The sequence below is a fragment of the Mustela lutreola genome, chromosome 4 (genome assembly GCF_030435805.1).
Source record: "Mustela lutreola isolate mMusLut2 chromosome 4, mMusLut2.pri, whole genome shotgun sequence".
Classification (NCBI taxonomy): Eukaryota; Metazoa; Chordata; class Mammalia; order Carnivora; family Mustelidae; genus Mustela; species Mustela lutreola.
The window spans coordinates 48,589,291-48,607,729 of NC_081293.1; positions in this window are offsets into that span (position 1 = coordinate 48,589,291).

The window sequence follows — 18,439 nt, forward strand, 5'->3', positions numbered from 1 at the left end:
CCCATCCCCCATCTCCCTGAGTTCCAGCCACCTTGGTCTCCCATCCCATGCACAACCATACCCGTTCACATCGTATTATCACAACAGGGTTACAAATATCTGGTCTACCATTTTAAGGTATCCCAATGGGATCTTTCTAACCTGTGGACACATTTACCTGTATACAACATTGGTCTAATACATGGGCCTTACTTGGTGCTTATTGCTGCTTGCACTGTAGGACCCCTAGTCTCTCACCGCGCCCCCCCATCCTACTCCTGCAATGATTCCTCTAGTCGTTAGACTGCAGCTCTTGTATGCTCACCAAAAGCCTTGTTGGAGGGTCATCTCCCTTCCCCTGGCTTCCAGCTTCCAGCCTCCATGCCAAGGGACCTCGTATCTTCTCTCCACTCGGTTCATCTGGTGAGTGTGTGAGAAGGAAACAGGCATGCAGGGGGTCATATCCATTTGGGCTGCTATAACAAAAACACTGGGGACTGGGTGGCTTACACAGCAAACATTTGTTTCTCGCACTTTTGGAGTCTAGAAGGTTCAAGATTGAGGCACTGGCAGATTAGGCATCTGGTGAGGGCTTGCTTCCTGGTTCATAGATCACCATCTTCTCCCTATGTCTTTGCATGGTAGAAGGGGGCAAGGGAGTTCTCTGGAGTCTCTTTTACATGAGCTTGAATCCCATTCATCTGGAGATGTGCCCTTATAATCACCTCTTAAAACCCCCTCCTCCAAATATCATCACTCTAGGGATTAGATTTCAATATATGAATGGGGTGAAAGGGCACAAATATTCATTCTGTAGCCCAGATTGTACCTCACACATCCCTTTTCTTCTTGCTGCTTTGAGGTCTACCACTTGCAGAAAGCACATCTTCTCCTATAAGCCACATATTTTGCAAAGGCTGCCTTGTGCCAGGAAGGTTATGCTTCTCAGGATTACTATGATAAGACATGAGTACAGTTCCAGGTGTGTTAGCAAGCCTCTTCTCTATATCTAAGTAATGTCCTTCTGGATGGTTTTATCAGAATCCAAGACTACTGTCTGAGTCCCTCCTGGACAGGGAGAAATAAGAAAGGGTATTGTTTTTAAGCTCCCTCAAAACCCAAAAGACACAGGCCCCCTGGGCATTAAAAAGGTAAAAAGGAGATATTACAAATGACCTTATGCACATAAATTAACAACTTAAATAAAATGGACCAATTTTTAGAAGCAATACTTTAAAAAAAAAAAAAAACTCACCTAGGAAGAAATAGATAACTGGAATAGTCCTGTATTTATTAAAGAAATAGATCTGCAGTTTAAAAATCTGCCATAAGAGAAAACTCCAGGCCAAGATGGTTTCACTGCCATATTCTATCAAATATTTAAAGTAGAAATAACATGAATTCTATATAATTATTTTCAGAAAATATAAAGGAAACACTTCACAGTTCATTTTATGAAGCCACCATTATCCTGATATCTAAAACTATACATAAAACTATACAAAAACAGTACAAGAGGAGAAAACTATGTAGATCAATATCCCTCATGAAAATACAAATATACTCAACAAAATATTACAAATCAAATCCAACAATTTATAAGAAGAAGCCTATGTCACAACCAAATGGGATTTATTTCAGAAATGCAAGATTTTCAATATTTGAAAATTAACCAACATGAGTCATCATATTAATAGATTAAAGAATAAAAGTCATGCAAACATATCAAGTGATTAAAAAATAACAAAATTCAACACACCTTCATTATAAAAACTCACAGCAAGCTATGATTAGAACAGAACTTCTTTAGTTTGATTAAGGACATCTACAAATAATTCAAGTTAACATCAAACTTCACAGTGAAGGACTGAATGCTTTCCTCCTAAGAACAAGAATAAGGCCAAGTGTCTACTCTCACTGCTATTCAACATCATACTGGAAGTCCTCATGCAATAAGACAAGAAAAAGATATCAAAGTTATACAGATCATAAAGGAAGACATACAATTATACCTATTCACAGAGAACATGACTATTGACAATCCCAAAGAATCTACACCAAAACCTCCTTAATATTGAGATGGCAAGGTTGTGGGATACAAGAGGAACATGAAAAAAATCAATCATGCATTTATATCTTAGCAGTAAAAAGCTGGAAACTAGAATTTCAAAAGCCAATAACATTTACAAAAAGCTCCCCAAATCAAATACTTGGCTATAAATCTAAGAAAACATGTGTATGACCTGCATAATAAAAACTACAAAACACTGATGAAAGCATTAAGCCCTAAATAAATGGAGAGACATACTGTGTTCCATGATTAGAAGACTTAATATAGGTTACAGGCCAATTCCTCTCATATTGTTCTATAGACTTAGTGCACTTCCGATCAAAATCTCTGCAGAATTTTTTGTACATATAGACAAGCTGATTCCAAAATTTATAAGAAAAGGAAACAGAACAGCCATAACAATTTCAAAATAAATAAATAAAGAATACTTTTAGAGGACTGACATTAACCAATTTTAAGACATACTCCAAAGTTCCAGCAATCAAGACTGCAGGGCATTGGTGAAGGAAGAGACACACAGATCAATAGAACAGATAAAATGCCCAGAAATATACAAAATACAACCAATGGGTTTTTGACAAATCCAATGGCGATACGATTACCTTTTCGACAAATGGCATTGGAACAACTGGACATCCATTGCAAAAACAAACAAACAAAAACAAAAATCTCATGCATTCCTTACATAAAATGGATCCGAGATCTAAATGTAAAGTGATAAAAGTTTTAACAGCTTAAATAAAATGGACCAAATTTTAAAGCAATAAATTAAATTAATCAAAATAAATGAATAAATATATATATAAATAAATAAATTTTTCTTTTAGAGGCAAAGAGTTTTTAGATATGACACCAGAAGCCTGATGCATAAAAGAAACAAATGGATACATTGGCTTCATCAAAATTAAAAACGTAGTCCTTGTGAAAGAGAATGAAAAGACGAGCTACAGCTCGGGAGAAAATTAGTGTAAATCACATATCCACCAAAGGACCTGTACTCAGAAAACACAAACAACTTTCAAAACTCAACTGAAGGAACAAACAACCCCATAAAAAAATCGGGCAAGCAATTTAGACAGCCACTTCCTCAAAGAGATACAGATGGCCAGTAAATTCAAGAAATTCGACATAAAACAAAACAAGACACCACGAGAATCTATTAGAATGGCAAAAACAAAAACAAAAACAAAAAACAGACAAGCACAGGAAAAACCCCACAAATGCTGGGGAGTGTGTGGGACAAGTGAGACCCTTCTACATTGCTCGGAGAAGGCAAAAAGGAATAGCCAGCCACTCTGGAAACAGTTTGGCTATTTCTTATGAGGCTAAACATACACCTACCACACATCCCAGCAGTCCCACTCCTGGGCATTTACCCAAGAGAAATAAAAACTTGTGTTCATGCAAACAGTGCTCTATTTATAATCTCCAGAACTGGGAACAAAACTAAATGTCCTTCAGTGGGTGAACGGGTAAACAAACTGTGGTCCACGCAAGGCCTGGAGTACTACTGAGCAATTAAAAGGGAACAATTGCCAAACATCACAACATGCGTACATCTCAAAGACACTATGATGAGCAAAAAAAAAAAAAAAAAAGCCACCTTGGACAGTTTTATACTGTCCGATTTCACTTACGTGACATTCTGGAAAGGCAGACTGTAGGGATGGAGATTGGATCTGCAGTAGCAGGCAGTCTGGGGAGGAGGAGGGTTTGACAAAAAGGAGCAACATAAGGGACGGGAGGAGGGGGGGAGTGTGAAACTCTTCTGTGTCTTGATTGTGGTGGTTACCTAAATCCATACTCCTAGGACTGTACACACACGTGCGCACACACACGCACAGTCTCCTCCACCAGTCCATGATGGCTGCATCAATTCTCTCTTCGACCAGCCCTTCCAGCAAGGTCTGCTTCCAAGAGACTCCTTACCCAGTAGCTCCATGAAGACCTTCCAGCACAATCGTTGTTTCCAGTGCCCACCCACCAAAGTGTCGTCCGGCTCCCCCAGAATCGAGTACTGCCTCCTACCATGGCCACCATCACTGCCAAGCACCCAGCCCCAGGCAAGCCCGCCAGTAGGAAGGTGTCAGGCTGGGCTGTGCCTCTGCCAAGCCTCCATGCAAGGGGGAAGATATTTTGTGCTCAAGGGGAAGATGTGTCTGTCCCCTTCTCCGCATCGTACTTTCATAGAGATGTTGCAAAATACGCCCGACTTCTAGAAATTTTTGTACAAACTGTTCATGTGGTTTTATTTCCACCCACAGCTGAAGCCCTGCCCACATTTCCCTTGCCTCTGCCCCAGGACACAGGGCTGAGCTGGAAAACAAACTTGAGGGGGAGACTCAGCCCTCCCTCCAATCACCGAGGCCCCCCTCTTCCCTGAGGGTGAGGCTCCCAGGAGACACAGGGCTCCTCGAAGGCATGCACAATGCATCCCATGTATATATTATGTTGCATGGCAAAAAGGGTTTTGCAGATGTAATTAAGGTTCCAGAGCTTGAAATAGGGAGAAGACGTAACGTATTTGGTGAGCCTGATCTAATCACATGAGCCCTGAAAAGCCAAGAACTTCCACAAGTGCAGACAGAATTGAAGCAGAAGAAGTAGTCAAGAGATTCAAGTGTGTGAAGGTCATACTGTCCCATGGTCAGTTTTGAAGATGGAGGGTTGAGGTGACAAGGAATGCAGGAGGTTGTAATGGGCCCAGCAAGGCTCCCACAACCATCAGGATGGAAATGGGAACTTGGCCCTGTGTTCTGTCAACCACCTAAATGAACCTGGAAGCAAGGTTCTCCTTTTCTCCCCGCCTGGTGAGATGTGGAGCAGAGAAAGGGGCCCAGTCTACCTGGACTTGTGACCTATAGAACTATGACCCAATCAGCTTGTGTACGGAGCCCTTAAACCCATGATACTTTTTATGCCAGTGGTAGGGAACTGATGTGGTCATCAAGCCGATAAAGTCCTGGCAGTCCAGCCAACACCCCCAGACACACCTGACCCTAGGTTCCCTGGGTCAGCCTGAGCCCCTGAGATGTCTCCTGTCTCTTTGGCTGTGCTCTGTCTTCTCCTCCCACAGCCCCTGCCTCCAGCGCACAAGGGCTGGCTGACAGGTGCCTCACTTAAGCCACCACGAACGGATCCTCCCAGAGCCCAAAAAGTATTTAGTATGAACAGACACATCCTAGCTCCTCCTTCACAAGCCCCCGCAGACACAGCATGATTCACAGTTTAAATTTAGGCATAGATGCGGCTCCTTGTCAGTCTTCTTTAAGACCTTTCTGGAATGCAGGCGGAGTATAAATGGTGGCCAAGGAGAAATGGGGCAGACCTAACCCACTTCCTCTGGGACCAGGAGCCAGCTCCTTTCCTTCCCTGCTTCAGTGTCCTCTGCCGGGACATGAGGGGGTGGGCCAGATGGGCCCCAAGTTCCTTCCAGCCTAGGGACCTAGAAATAGAAGATGTCCCCACCCCCACCATCACCGCCACCAGGCTGTGTTGGCTCCTGAAAGCAAGCCATGGCTCCGCCAGGAAGTGGCAGTCAGCCCAGTCCAGCAGGGACCCTTGTAGAACAGAAGACAGGAATGAAATATCCCGGGACATCTTTAATATTTATTCAGTGTTATGGATGGGATCATGTCCCCTCAAAAGATATGTTAGAGTCCTAACCCTCAGTCGTCAGTGAATGTGACCTTATTTGGAAACAGGGGCTCTGCAGATGTGATCATCTAAGATAAGGAAATGAGAGTGGTCCCAAATCCAGCATGACACATATCCTTAGAAGAAAGGAGAAGTCTAGCCTGTGATGGCAGTGGCTGAGATAGGAGTGATACATCTTTAAGCCAAGGAACACCAAAGACCAGCAGTTGCATCTGCCAGCAGCTGGAGGAAACCAGGAAGGATTCTCTCCTGCAGGTTTCAGGGGGAGCACGGTCCTGCAGATACCTTGGTTTTGGATGCCCAGCCTCCAGAACTGCAAGAGAAGGAATTTTTGTGTTTTAAGCCACCTGGTCTGTGATACTTTGTTACATTGGCCCTAGAAAACTAATACACCTAGTTGGTCCACAAATATTTCTTGAACACCTTCTACTTGCCAGGCATGGGCCTAGGCTCGAGGGGTACGGTAGTAGCCCAGACAGAGGTTTGTGCCACTGTGAAGCATTCACTGGATTATTGTTCTGAGGGAACAAGGAATTCAGAAAGGTATAATTAGGAATGTAAATAGTGTCCGTAGTTGTCTTTATCTATTTGGAATGATATATGCTGTTTTCGGGGGGGGGGGTCATTTTCCAGATTGAATCATAAGTTTTAGAACTGGAAGGGACTTGAGAATTTCTCTAGGCCAAATTCACGATTTCTCCAGCACAGGAACTTGAGTTTAGAGGGAAAAAGTGTGTGGTCTAAAACAAGCCCTCGAGTCCACACGGCATGTGCCCAGGCCTCCAGTGGGGTTGGATATTGGGCTACAGGATGGGGTCCACATTGCTCATGGTTAGTGGGCTCTGGGAGTGGGATTTTCTGCGACCCAACTTTGGGGTCTCCAATGGCACTATGTCTTGGGGGGCTTGCTGAGACAACGAGGAATCTTTCGTGTGATGCGCAGCACCCACCACTCCATCCCAGGCATCTCGCCATTTGGGACTGTGGCAAGGACATGGGGCAGGAAGGGAATAAGTTAGGGTGACACTTTGGTCAGGTTCCTACGAGCAGGTAAGAGTGAACGAGCTGAAGTCGGGTCCTGGCATGTACCAGGCATCTCTCAAGCTGGACACCACTGTCCCTCCATGAGCCATGAAGGTGCCAAGGACTGTCCATCACAGGGAAGGAGCTTGGGGAAGGTGGAGATGTGGGGTTCAGCTTCACACCTCCCCCTCCTACCAGCTGAGGCCTGGCAGCAGGGAGAAGCAGGTAGGGATTAGCAATTACACCCAGACTCTGGACTCAGACAGAGCCAAACGCCCATTCCTGTCTTCCTCTACAGTATCATCTGCATTTAGGAGAACAGGCCAAAAGTGACTGGAAACACTGTTTCCCATTTCCCTAAATGGTGCCTCATCCATTCAGCCTGGATATTTCCGAATGCCCCACCCCCTCCCAATAAAATCTATCACCAGGGGCACCTGGGTGGCTCAGTGGGTTAAGCCTTTATCTTCAGCTCAGGTCATGATCTCAGGGTCCCAGGATCAAGCCCCGCCATCGCGGGGGGGGGGGGGGGGTGTCTCTGCTCAGCAGGGAGCATGCTTCCCCCCCACTCCGCTCTCTCTACCTGCCTCTCTGCTTACTTGTGATATCTCTCTGTCAAGTAAATAAATAAATAAATAAAACTTTTCAAAAAATTAAAAAATAGGGACGCCTGGGTGGCTCAGTCGGTTAAGCCGCTGCCTTCGGCTCGGGTCATGATTCCAGGGTCCTGGGATCGAGTCCCGCATCGGGCTCCTTGCTCGGCGGGGAGCCTGCTTCTCTCGTCGCTGCCTCTGCCTGCCTCTCTGCCTGCTTGTGTGTACTCTCTCTCTCTATCTCTGGCAAATAAATAAAAAAAATCTTTAAAAAAAAAATTAAAAAAAAAATTAAAAAATAAAATCTATCACCAGGTCCTGTTGATTCCACCTCGTAAGCATCTCCTGAACACATCTGTTCCTCTCCAATTTTCTCATCACCAATGATCAATTCACCATTGTATCTCCTCTGCCTGGATATGGATTCCTCCCATCTCCCTGTCGGTGGTTTCCACCCCCCATCCACCAGAGCCGTCAAAGTGGCCTTCCTAAGACACAAATGTAAGGTCGTCACTCCCTACTTCACACTATCTGATGGCTTCCATTGCTCTCATGAGGAAAGACAAGTCCTAACCCAACCTAGAGCAGCCACAGTCCGCTGCACCTGCCTTCCCATGGTCAGTTTGCCTCACTCTGCCCTGCTCATGGAGCCCTGGTGGCTTCAGGCTGCCTTCAGTCCATCCATTGTGCCCTGTCCATCCCTGCCACAGGGCCTTTGCACAACCTGCGTCCTCTGTCAAGAAAGTTCTTACTTTCCTTATTCTCTTTCCCTTATTTACCTCATCCTTCATATTTTAGGTCACTTTGTTATAGAATTCTTTTCTATGGATTAGCCAGTTCAACTTCTCCTTCATATCTGTCTCCCACTAGTCAGCATCTTCTTGCCAGCATTTTCTCAGCTTATAATTATATGTTCACTTGTGCCGTTGCTGTCTGCTTCCGTATTAGGCTTTAAGGGCTGATAAATGCATCTTCCTTGCTCACCATTTAACCCAGGCCTTGGCACTGTCTGGAACATACAAGTGCATGAAGATTCTATTGAATGAATTCACGACAATGCAGAGAGGGTGGCTTGACCTGTGTTCTCCCTGTGCCCCTGTGTATCTACAAGGTACCTCTAGTCACCTCCAGCCACTTTCAAGACGTGCGCACACACTCATACTTATTCACATCCCTTAGGGAACTCCCTGTCTCACAGTGCTTTTGATTGACCTTTCTCACCTCTTACCAGAGACTCATACAGTAGAGCAAGAACAGCCCATCCAGCTGCCCAGTGTAGGGGGAAGGAACCCACGGAAAAGGTAGATAGAAATTTACACAAGACTGTAATAGCCTTATTCTAGAGCTTGAGGGGTCTTGGGTGATATTTAGCAAAATAATATGATATGAATTCTCCCGAAATGCTCACACTCACATATCAACTTTATTCCCATAGTTCAATGCTCCTGTTCCAGCAGAGTCCCTGCACACCTGGTCTGGCCAAGGATGGGCTCGGGCTGGGGACAGGTTATCTGGAAAAGGCACATCATCAAGGAAGTAGCAGAGCTGGGGCCAAGCTCTCTGTGTATAAAGTCAGATGCCTCTTTCAATTATCGGCTAACCCTCCTCCCCCGGGACTTCGTAAACCGCTTCTCTCCTTATGGCACGTAGTCAGAACAGGGAATGAAGACTAAACCATGCGTCCCTAGAAGGACAGGGAGGAGAGGCTCAGGGAACTTCCAAATGCAGCTGGATTCAGTAGAGCCCTCCTGGGCAAGTGGAGGCGGAGGCAGGAGGAGGGCTAAATGGGAGAGACAGAATGCCTAGGCATAGAACCCACCTTCACTCTTCTGTAAATGCACTCCCTCTAGAAGCCTGCGGGGCAGGGTACGGGCTTCTTGCTGTCTGCGGTCTCCCCTAGTCGTGTCCGCAAGAGGACTCAGCCTTCAGAGGGCTCTGAGAAAACCTTTTCAGCAGAGCCACCTTGGCTGTGACACTGACCAATCCTTCTGCGTCCCTGGGCCTCGGGACCCCCATCCCCAAGAGAAGAGTGTGGGACTCAGCCACGGTGCATAATGCAGCACTGAATTTGCGGGGGCCAAGACATGGCTCTGGGAATCCGGCCCTTGCTTTGTTGTGTGCAGGAAGAAAGTCAGATCTTTCTCAGCAGTGGTCACTGGAGCAGAGGGGCACTCGGGGACACTGCTATTAGGACCCGAGTCTCAAGTGCACCGTCCAGGGTACGTGACTGTGAGCACATAGCTTAACCGCTGTCTACCGCAGCTTCTGTTCTGGAGTGGGGAATGGCATCTTCATCGTCCCGTTATTGGAAGGTCTGCGAAGTCATGCGTGTTCCATCACTCAGCAGACCCAGAGTGGGTGTGCCGAGGCTGCTTCCCTTTCTGGGTGGGAAGACTTGTCCATGCCACAGACGTCCTGCTCCTGTGGGGTCTGTGGCCGCCCTGGGGGCCACCTTCCATTTCATCCAGATAGCACATAGAACCCCAGCGAAGAAATACTGAGTACAGAGGCTGCCCACAGCAGGGAGGGAGACTCGCTTAGGGCCAGGCTGCTAGTGAGGACCACACAGGCTTCAAATTCAGGCAATCTGATGCAGTGTCCACAGTTCCATGGACCCAGAGGGACCACACCTCCTGAATTATGAAACTTTTTTTGAACCTCACCTAAAGGGCATACAGGCCCATCTACAGAGAGAAGGGCTGACGGAACACGCTCCAAGCGCTCATCAACAAGCCTAGAAACAAAAGCTTGACCCAGGAATCGATGTCTCGAAAATTAGCTGGAGCTTTTCCCTGGCAAGTGTGTGGCTGTCTTCACCTGGCACAGTCAAGGAGAAGGAAGAGTTCTAAGGTCTGCAGTCAGATGGGTCCCAAGTTGACAGAGTGACCCTGGGCTCCTGACCAGCTTCGCTGACCCCTCTTTCTACCATCTGCTGAGTGGACATAACCCTGGTCCTGGTGACCTTCCAGGGCCATCGCGAGAGGCTGCTGCAGTCGGGCCATGAATGCTCATCTCTGGCAGGTAGGATAACTGGGGGAACAATGCAGGTCCTGAGGGGCTGGCCTGGATTGGAGCCCCAGGGCTGTCCCCCTCATGCCCAGCGGCACAACAGCTGACAACACACAGAATCTCCTGACACTTCGGTTTCCATGTTTTCCAGAGAGGGAAAGGGGTGAAAGGGGGCTGCTCCTATCCACCCAACAGAGGAGGATTAAATCCAGCCCCACAGGTGAGGGCTTCCCTCCGTGGCCGGTCAGAGGCGCTAGAAAATGGGTGGATGTCAGGAGGCAGGCCTGAGGGCAGCTGGGAGAGGGCATAGCAAGGAGTCCAGAAGCAACTGTGTTTCTCTTCTCTCAGGAGATTTGTCTTTTACCAAAATGGCTGCCAGGAGCATTACACAGGGAACATGGTTGCTTTTGTGAAATCAGACCCTCTTCTCTGTCCTTTGGGCCAGGCATGACTTAATGAAATCCTGTTTACCTCTGGCTGGAGCTGCAGTTTTCAAGATTTCCTTGAAAACACATCCCAGATGGCCCCAGGCGGCTCACTTCCTGAACACCAGGAACACAGCGTGAGTCCCTGTGGGGCCCGCGTCCCCTGGCAGGGAGATGGCTTAATGGACCACAGTGAGCTCAGGGCCCCGGGGATCTCCTCTCCATCCTTCTGCCCTCTTGGCGATGCCATCCGCCGCTGGGCCTGCAGAGCCCCGCGGGTGGGACCTGGGGGCCGGAGAGAGGCCCAGCTGAGCAGCTGTGATTGCGCGCCGGGGAGCTCGTGCACAGCGACCTTCCCCAGACCTACGGCCCAGCAGGAGCAGATGTGCAGTGTGCACGAAGGCCAGCACGTGCCCCAGTCAGACGCCAGCAGGCTGCACTCTGGGCCTCTGCCCCGGGGCAGACAGAGGTCCTGGGAAGTCAGCCTCGGCCCAGACAGACACATAGGGCTGCACCTTTCTCTCCTCGCTGTGTCCTTCAGACACCTCTCCTCATGCTCCCAGGGCAGCCCACTCCGGGGCAGGAGCAGGCCTTCTGGGTAGTCCCCCTCCGATTTTACAAGCCGGCGATGTGAAACCCCGAGAAGACAGAAATGACTGCGCTCATGTGGATCATGTGGCCGGAGAGAGAAGAGGGAGGACACAGAGACGGTGACAGACCCGGGACTCAAACGTCAGGGGTCTCTGCCCCAGCATGAATCCTTTTAGGGAATCAAGGGAACGGTGCCATCCCCGACTGAGTCCTCGCGATGGGAAGAGCATGGCCTGAAGCTGCGAGGACCAGAGTGAGGTCAGAGTGGAGGGGTTTGGAGACCCACATCGCACATTCCTGTCCTTCATGTGTCCCAGGCTGACCAGAGGCCAACGGAGCAGTGGGCGAAGCTGAGGACTTCGTCCATTGGCGTCGGGGGGGCCTTCCTGCCCTGCTCTACGGAGTCTCAGGGGTGGCGTGTTCGTTGGGGAGATGAAGTCATGCAAGAAGGGCTGGTCACCTGCGGCCTCCGGATCCAGCCCTGGCAAGAGCCGTGTTGTAGCCTGTGTCATGCAGGGAGGCTTCTGCCAAGAGACCTCCAAGTGTATGCAGGCTCCTGGCCGGAGCCCAGAGCTGCCTTAAGGGGAATTAATCTGGGCCCCAGCCGGGGGATTCTCAAGACCCTGAGACCACCTGCTGTAAGTCTGCCCTTGTGAATGCCAAGGAATGCAGAGGGTGGATGCTGAGGAAAGACGTGGCTCCCAGGGAGATGGTCCTTGGAAGGGGCCACTCTGGATATCTTCAGGTTCACCTTTTGTTTCATGACTGGGACTTAAGACCCCACGGGTGGACATTTTCCCCTCCTCTATGCTGGTAGGACCTTGATTTTGTTGAGAGACAGTAATGTGTCCACCTAAATATCCGTTCCCCATCTTCTGTGTCAGGTGGGGGTGGGTAGCCATATGACTAACTGCTATCTAATGAGCTGGAAGTCTCTGGAAAGGCTTTTGGTTTCATGACAAAAAATGGTTAAAGGGGCAGGTCACACTCACTCTCTTTTTCCAATCTGGACTACAGGCAAGATGCCCGGAGCTGCAGCAGCCACCCTGTGATCAAGAGGCAAGGAGTTTTAGGGATTGACAGAGAGACCCACAGAGAAGTCAGCCCTGGTGTTGTTCAAACACCAAAACACTGGTGCTGACTTTTCTCTAAGACAACTGGTGTTGTCTTGTCATATGAGAAAAGAGAAATCCTTTTTTTGAAGTGACTACAAGTTTGGTTTTTCATTTCTTAAAGCCTAAAGCCTTCCTAACTAACCCATACCCAGAGAAGCTAAGTGAATTAAAGGAAGAGGAATGAGACTAGGACCTAATGCCAGGGCAGAAGACCTGGGCCTGCATCCTAGCGTCACCCGTAACTAGCTGTGCGGTCCTACACAAGGGGCTGCAGGGCCCCACAGGAGTCCCTGCATGGACCCTCTGCTTGGACCGTCCTGCTCTGACTTCTCCCCACGTGTTCTCCTCCTCCTCCCTTCAAGCCCCTGAGGTGTCCTCTTTTCTCTGTGGATTTCTTTGGCCATCCCCCACTCTCTACCTTAGGATATCACTTGGGTGATATCCCTGTTACCTGGGGATCACTCTAGTAGGTGGTGTACCCCTGTTTATAGCACTACTGGGGGTTGAGGATGCTTATTCATCATAAAAACCTTTCATCCCAATTTTGACCAGTTGAGCAGTGGACACTGCAGCCTGATGGCAGCTGCCTTCCAGCATGAGCACCGTCAGAGTCCAGGGAACTGCTGCAATGGGCGCCTGACACGCTTGGTCATCCGACAATGATGGGCTCATCATTTACTTTTCCCTCCTTCCCTCAGAGCCCACATACCAGACAGTGCTAGGTAACCCATGGGAATATGGATGATAGTTCCAGCCCCTTGTGACACTTGGAATCTTGCAAGAAAGACAATGTAAACAGGTAATTATAGGCAAGCGTTAAAGATAAAACGTGCATCCAAAAAAGATCTTCTTTGTACCGTAAGAATATGTAATAAGGACCTAACCTGGCCAAAGGAATTCTCTTGGGTTTTTTGTTTGTTTTTTTGTTTTTTGTTTTTACTGTGTGCTTATTAAGAGCCAATGATGTACAAGTCATGTTCTGGCCCTAAGAATGCAGACCAGAAACAAGTCCCTGCCTTCTGGGGGGAAGGAAGCAGAGAAACAAATCACACGTGGTATTTGGTAGTTAACACAAGGCAAGATGCAGGGACAGATGATGAAGGGAGCGCTTCTTTGGATGGGGTAGGAAGAGGCATCTCCAGGAGCACAACTGCCCGCGACACAGCTTCCCTGAAGCTAAGATCTGGAGGATGCACGGGAATCAGCAGACTGAGAAAGCAGGGAAGGTGTGCAGGGCCGAGGTGTAGCTGGTGCTCAGGGCTGCACAGAACCTGGCCCCAGGGGGGCCCCAGTCAACCACGTCACTGTTGACAAAATCTAAAGGCAGAGACATGAGGGGTGGTAAAACAAGAAAGGAATTTATCTCGGTGAGGCCGACACTGGGAAGAGAGTGGACTAGCCTTGTAAAGACTGTCTCTAAAGTGCCGAAAATGCTCTCAGGTTTATAAGGAAAATGGGGGGCAAAGGGAGGTGGGGAAGTGCAGCTGGACCATGAAGGTCAAAATCATCGTTGTCTTGGAATCAGTCATGGGCAGGGTCTGCTGGCTCAGGGCAGTCCTTATTGCTTGAGGGGGTAGTTTTGGTTCCCATCAAGAGATGCCTTGCCCTTGGCTTGACTGGCTTGATGTCCCTTGGCTTGACTGGCTTCCTGTTGGAGCACAGATTGGGGGAGAGAGAGTCCATGGCAAGACTAGAGCCAGTCCACGGAGGCAGGACACTGTAGGAAGTACAGAGTATCTGGAGGGACATATGACGAGCCCTGTGTGCTGGTGAGCATTTTAAGCAGGGGTGGTATGCTGCAACTCATATTTTAAATGGCAATTCTATGGTCATGAATTCCTGTGGCTACTGAAACTGTTCAGAGAACTGTGTGGGTTGGCTCTGAGAGACAGGAAGCCTGGGGTCAGGGTCCTCAGATGGCATCACAAATATGCATTTCCCATGTGCCTTGCTCACCACACCTTTCTATCAGCCTAGAGGGACACTAGTGACCAGCCTTCCTCTACCTTGTGTCCCCCAGGTCTGTGGCTCACTCCCAGGCTCACCTTGAACAAAACAATCACTCTCTCAGGACTTCTGTTTCTTCTTTCCCTCATTCATTTATTCACACATGCATGCATTGGTGCCTTCACTATCGATCGCCTGTTTACCAAGTATCTAGGATGTAACATACAGTAGTGAACAAGAGGAGCAAACATTTTCGACCTCCTGGAGCTCAAGTTCTCCTTGAGGGTAGAAGAGGGAAGGGAAAAAAAATAAGAACAATAAATGCTACTTAGTTGGTGTTCCTATGGAAAAAAGGTGAAACAGGAGAGGAAACCAAAGAGAACTGCTGATGGGGGGTGGGGAGGGGAGAAGGAGCTCTCATTTAAAATGGGCCGGCCTGGGACACCCTAGGGAGGTGACACATGAGCAAGATATGAGTAAGGCAAGGGAGCAAGCCCCAGGGCTGGCAGGGGGAAGAGCATTTGAGGTGGAGGGGAAGGTGGCACCTGGGTGCAAGGATCACTTGGAAGAACCATACCACTGGGTGCTCACAAGGACGAGAGGAGGGTCCGTAAGGGCAGGACTCAAAGCAGGTAGGCAATTACTGTCCCCTTTCCTTCCACTTCTCTTCTCAGATTTGTTAGCAAAATGAAGCTTTACTTTATTTCAAGCCTTTTAAAAAAAAAAAAATACAAGCTGTTTTCCAAGGCAGTTAAAGAAATGTAATCAATCACATGGTGTCTAGTGACAGAAAGAAAAAGAAACCAAGACAGAACATAGGCTGGAAAGGTTGACAGGAAATGTCACCCTGGAAGGAAGTTAACAATCACCTTCTCCAGTGCTTCTTGTCATCAAAAAGGAAACTGAGGTCCAGGGAAGGGAAGAGACTTGACCAAGGTCAGTCCAAGAATAAGGATTAAGTAAATGTCTTTTTGCTCAGAAATGAGCAGATGCTCTTAAGCCAAAGGGGACACAGATCCTGATGCCAACGGGCAGGAAGAGTGCCATACTGTTGTGTTCCGGAATGATACAAGACCTCGGTTTGAATCTTGGGAATATCAAGTGTTTGGGGGGGATATAGAGCAACTGGGACGATTGTACACTCCTGGTGGGAATATGAAATGGTACAACCAGCGTGGGAAAATGTCTGCCAGTTTGTCATAAAGTTAAGCATACACCTAACCAAAACTTAGTATTTCTATTCTTAGGAATTTGCCTAAGAGAAATAAAAATATATCTACACAAATTCTTGTACAAGGATACCCAAACCAACTTTATTCACAATAGCCTCAAAATGGAACAGCTTAAATGTCTATTAGTCCAAACAAACAATTGTAGTATATCCATACAATGGAAGAATACGCAGCAATGAAAAGAGACAATCCATGGATACATACAAAGTATGGATGAATCCCCACCCCTCAAAATAATTTGCACAAAAGAAACCAAAAGTAAGAGTTGAAAGCAACAAAATGAGGGAAGTAGAGGTGATCTAAGAATTCTAATAAATATTTATTAGACATCAGCGTTTACTAGCTGCCCAGCACCTTCGAACACCCTTGTGCTTCATTAGTGTATGATTTTATGAGCTTTTCCTCCCATGGGAAAAGTCAAAACATTTTCTTACCCACCTCCCTTAGAAGCTAGCACAAGCATGTGACAACCACCTCCCCCGTTCAGATGTACCTGAGGGAGAGCAAGATTCAGAGCTGAGCAACTGGAGGAAAGAACACAGAACCTGTGTTTGCTGATGACAGTGTGGACTAAGGTCTTAGAAGATTCTAGAAGCAATGGTGATTGCACAGTTGCATGAGTACAGAAGGGGCATGGAGCTGATAGCAATCGTGATTGCAGCAAATAGGAAATCCTATTATATCTGATGTCCAGTGATGATAGGGGCATGGTGGCATGGAAAATCTCCCTCCATCCCCCACCTCCACCTTCAAACCCTTTCTAAAGCAAGGTTTCAGGTTGTAGTTACACAAGCTTACCCTCAAGACAGGTCCCAAGCCTTTGCAATAAGTCCATTGGCTTCCTGATATGCTTGCCAAAATCCATAGTAAACTCCTCATTTCAGAAACTAACCCCCACTTGTTTCCCCCACCATGTGCTGTATCTGTGTTGTTCTTCATCTCAATTGATGGCACCTCTGTTCTTTGACTTGTTCAAGTCAGAAGCCTGACTCCTTTTTTCCCTCTCAGATGTAGCACTCAATCCAGCAAAATATGCTGTTGGCCTGACCTTTAAAATAAACCCAGCATCCAGCTTCCTCATCCCCTTCAATGTTGTCACCCTGCTCCAAACTGCCATTCCATATCTGGATTTGAAAAGATAACGGCTAATTAATTTTTCTCCCTTGCTTCCATCCTTGTATGCTATCCTCTAGTTTCAAAACCGCAACCAGAAGGATCCTTCTACATACATTAATCAGATCTTGTCATCCTTCCGCTGGAAAGCCTTTAGATGCTCTCTGTTACATTCAGAGTAAACACCAAAATCTGCACAGTTGTCCACGTGCATGTAAAACTCGTAAAAGGGGATTCCTGGGTGGCTTACTCAGTTAAGCTGCTCCCTTTGGCTCAGGTCATGATCCCGGGGTCCTAGGATCAAGTCCTGCATTGGGCTCCTTGCTCGGCAGGGAGCCTGCTTCTTTCTCCACCTCTGCCTGCCACTCTGCCTGCTAGTGTCCTCGCTCGCTCTCTCTCTCTCTGACAAATAAATAAGTAAAATATTAAAAAAGAAAAGCTTCCTAAATGTATGATTAGACATTGAGTATAATGGTATATTTTTTAAAAACACATTATGATTAGGGGACTTGTCCCAGGAATGCAAGGGACATTTATTCATGCAATTCAGCATACAGTTGACAAAAAGAAAAAAAAAAAGACATAATTTTAGTCAGTGCTGAAATATAAAGTTCAATACTAACTTAAAATTTTAAAAAGTCCTTTTACAAAAATGAATAGATGAGAACATCATTAAGTTGACAAAGGCTATATACTAAATGTATAGCGAAAACATCACACTCAAGGGGGAATTTCTTTTCAGTTCAGGAATATAACAAGTACAGCCATTATCAATACTGTACCACTTATTCTAGAAGTTCTTATTTACAAAGAAATAAAAATAAAATAGTGATAATCAGAGTGAAAAGGGAGAGATCTTTTCCTTATTATTTATAGATGATATGATAATTTACACACAAAACCTAAAGCAATGAGCAAACTCTGAGAACTAAAGGGAAAAAAATCAACAACTTTAGCACATTCAAGATGAGTATATGAAAAATAATATTGTTCTTTTTCCATTAGAAGCAAGAACTTGTAATATAAAGATACCATTTACAGTTAGCAATGAGAATCACAAAGTAGCAATTAACTTACCAAAGAATGTACAAGACATTTACAGAGAAAATTTAAGAATGGGAAATGAAAGGTAGTCCATGTTCATGAATGGGGTGACAACATTATAAAGATGTCAATTCTCCCCCAAACTAATCTGTACCTTCAGAATAAGTTTGATCAAAACCCCACCAAGATTTTAGGGACAACTTAAAAACTGATTCCAAAGATTATATAAGAGAATGAATCCTAATAAATAGTAAAGTCCGTATTGACAGAGACCACAGTTGGGAGCTTGGCCTACCAGACATCTAGACATACTACAAAGTCATGATTTTATGCTACTTACAAGTTAACAAGTTAGCCTGCCACAATTTCATGGTTGTTGGCAGAACACATGAGACCCCCAGATCAAAGGCAAAGGCTACTTTGTTGCTCACACCAATAGCAATACCCAGAGCTCAGCATTTGTGCGGGTGCCCCCCCAGGTCCCAATTCCTCCAGTTTACATGAAGAGACCTAGGTGACACCTGTACACACCATCAATGAGGCCACAGGAGAGGAACTTCTGGCTTAAGAACCCAAATCTTCATGATGATCAGTAAGCCTACTGTGCTCTGCCCCAGAGGATGACGCTATTTTATTGCAC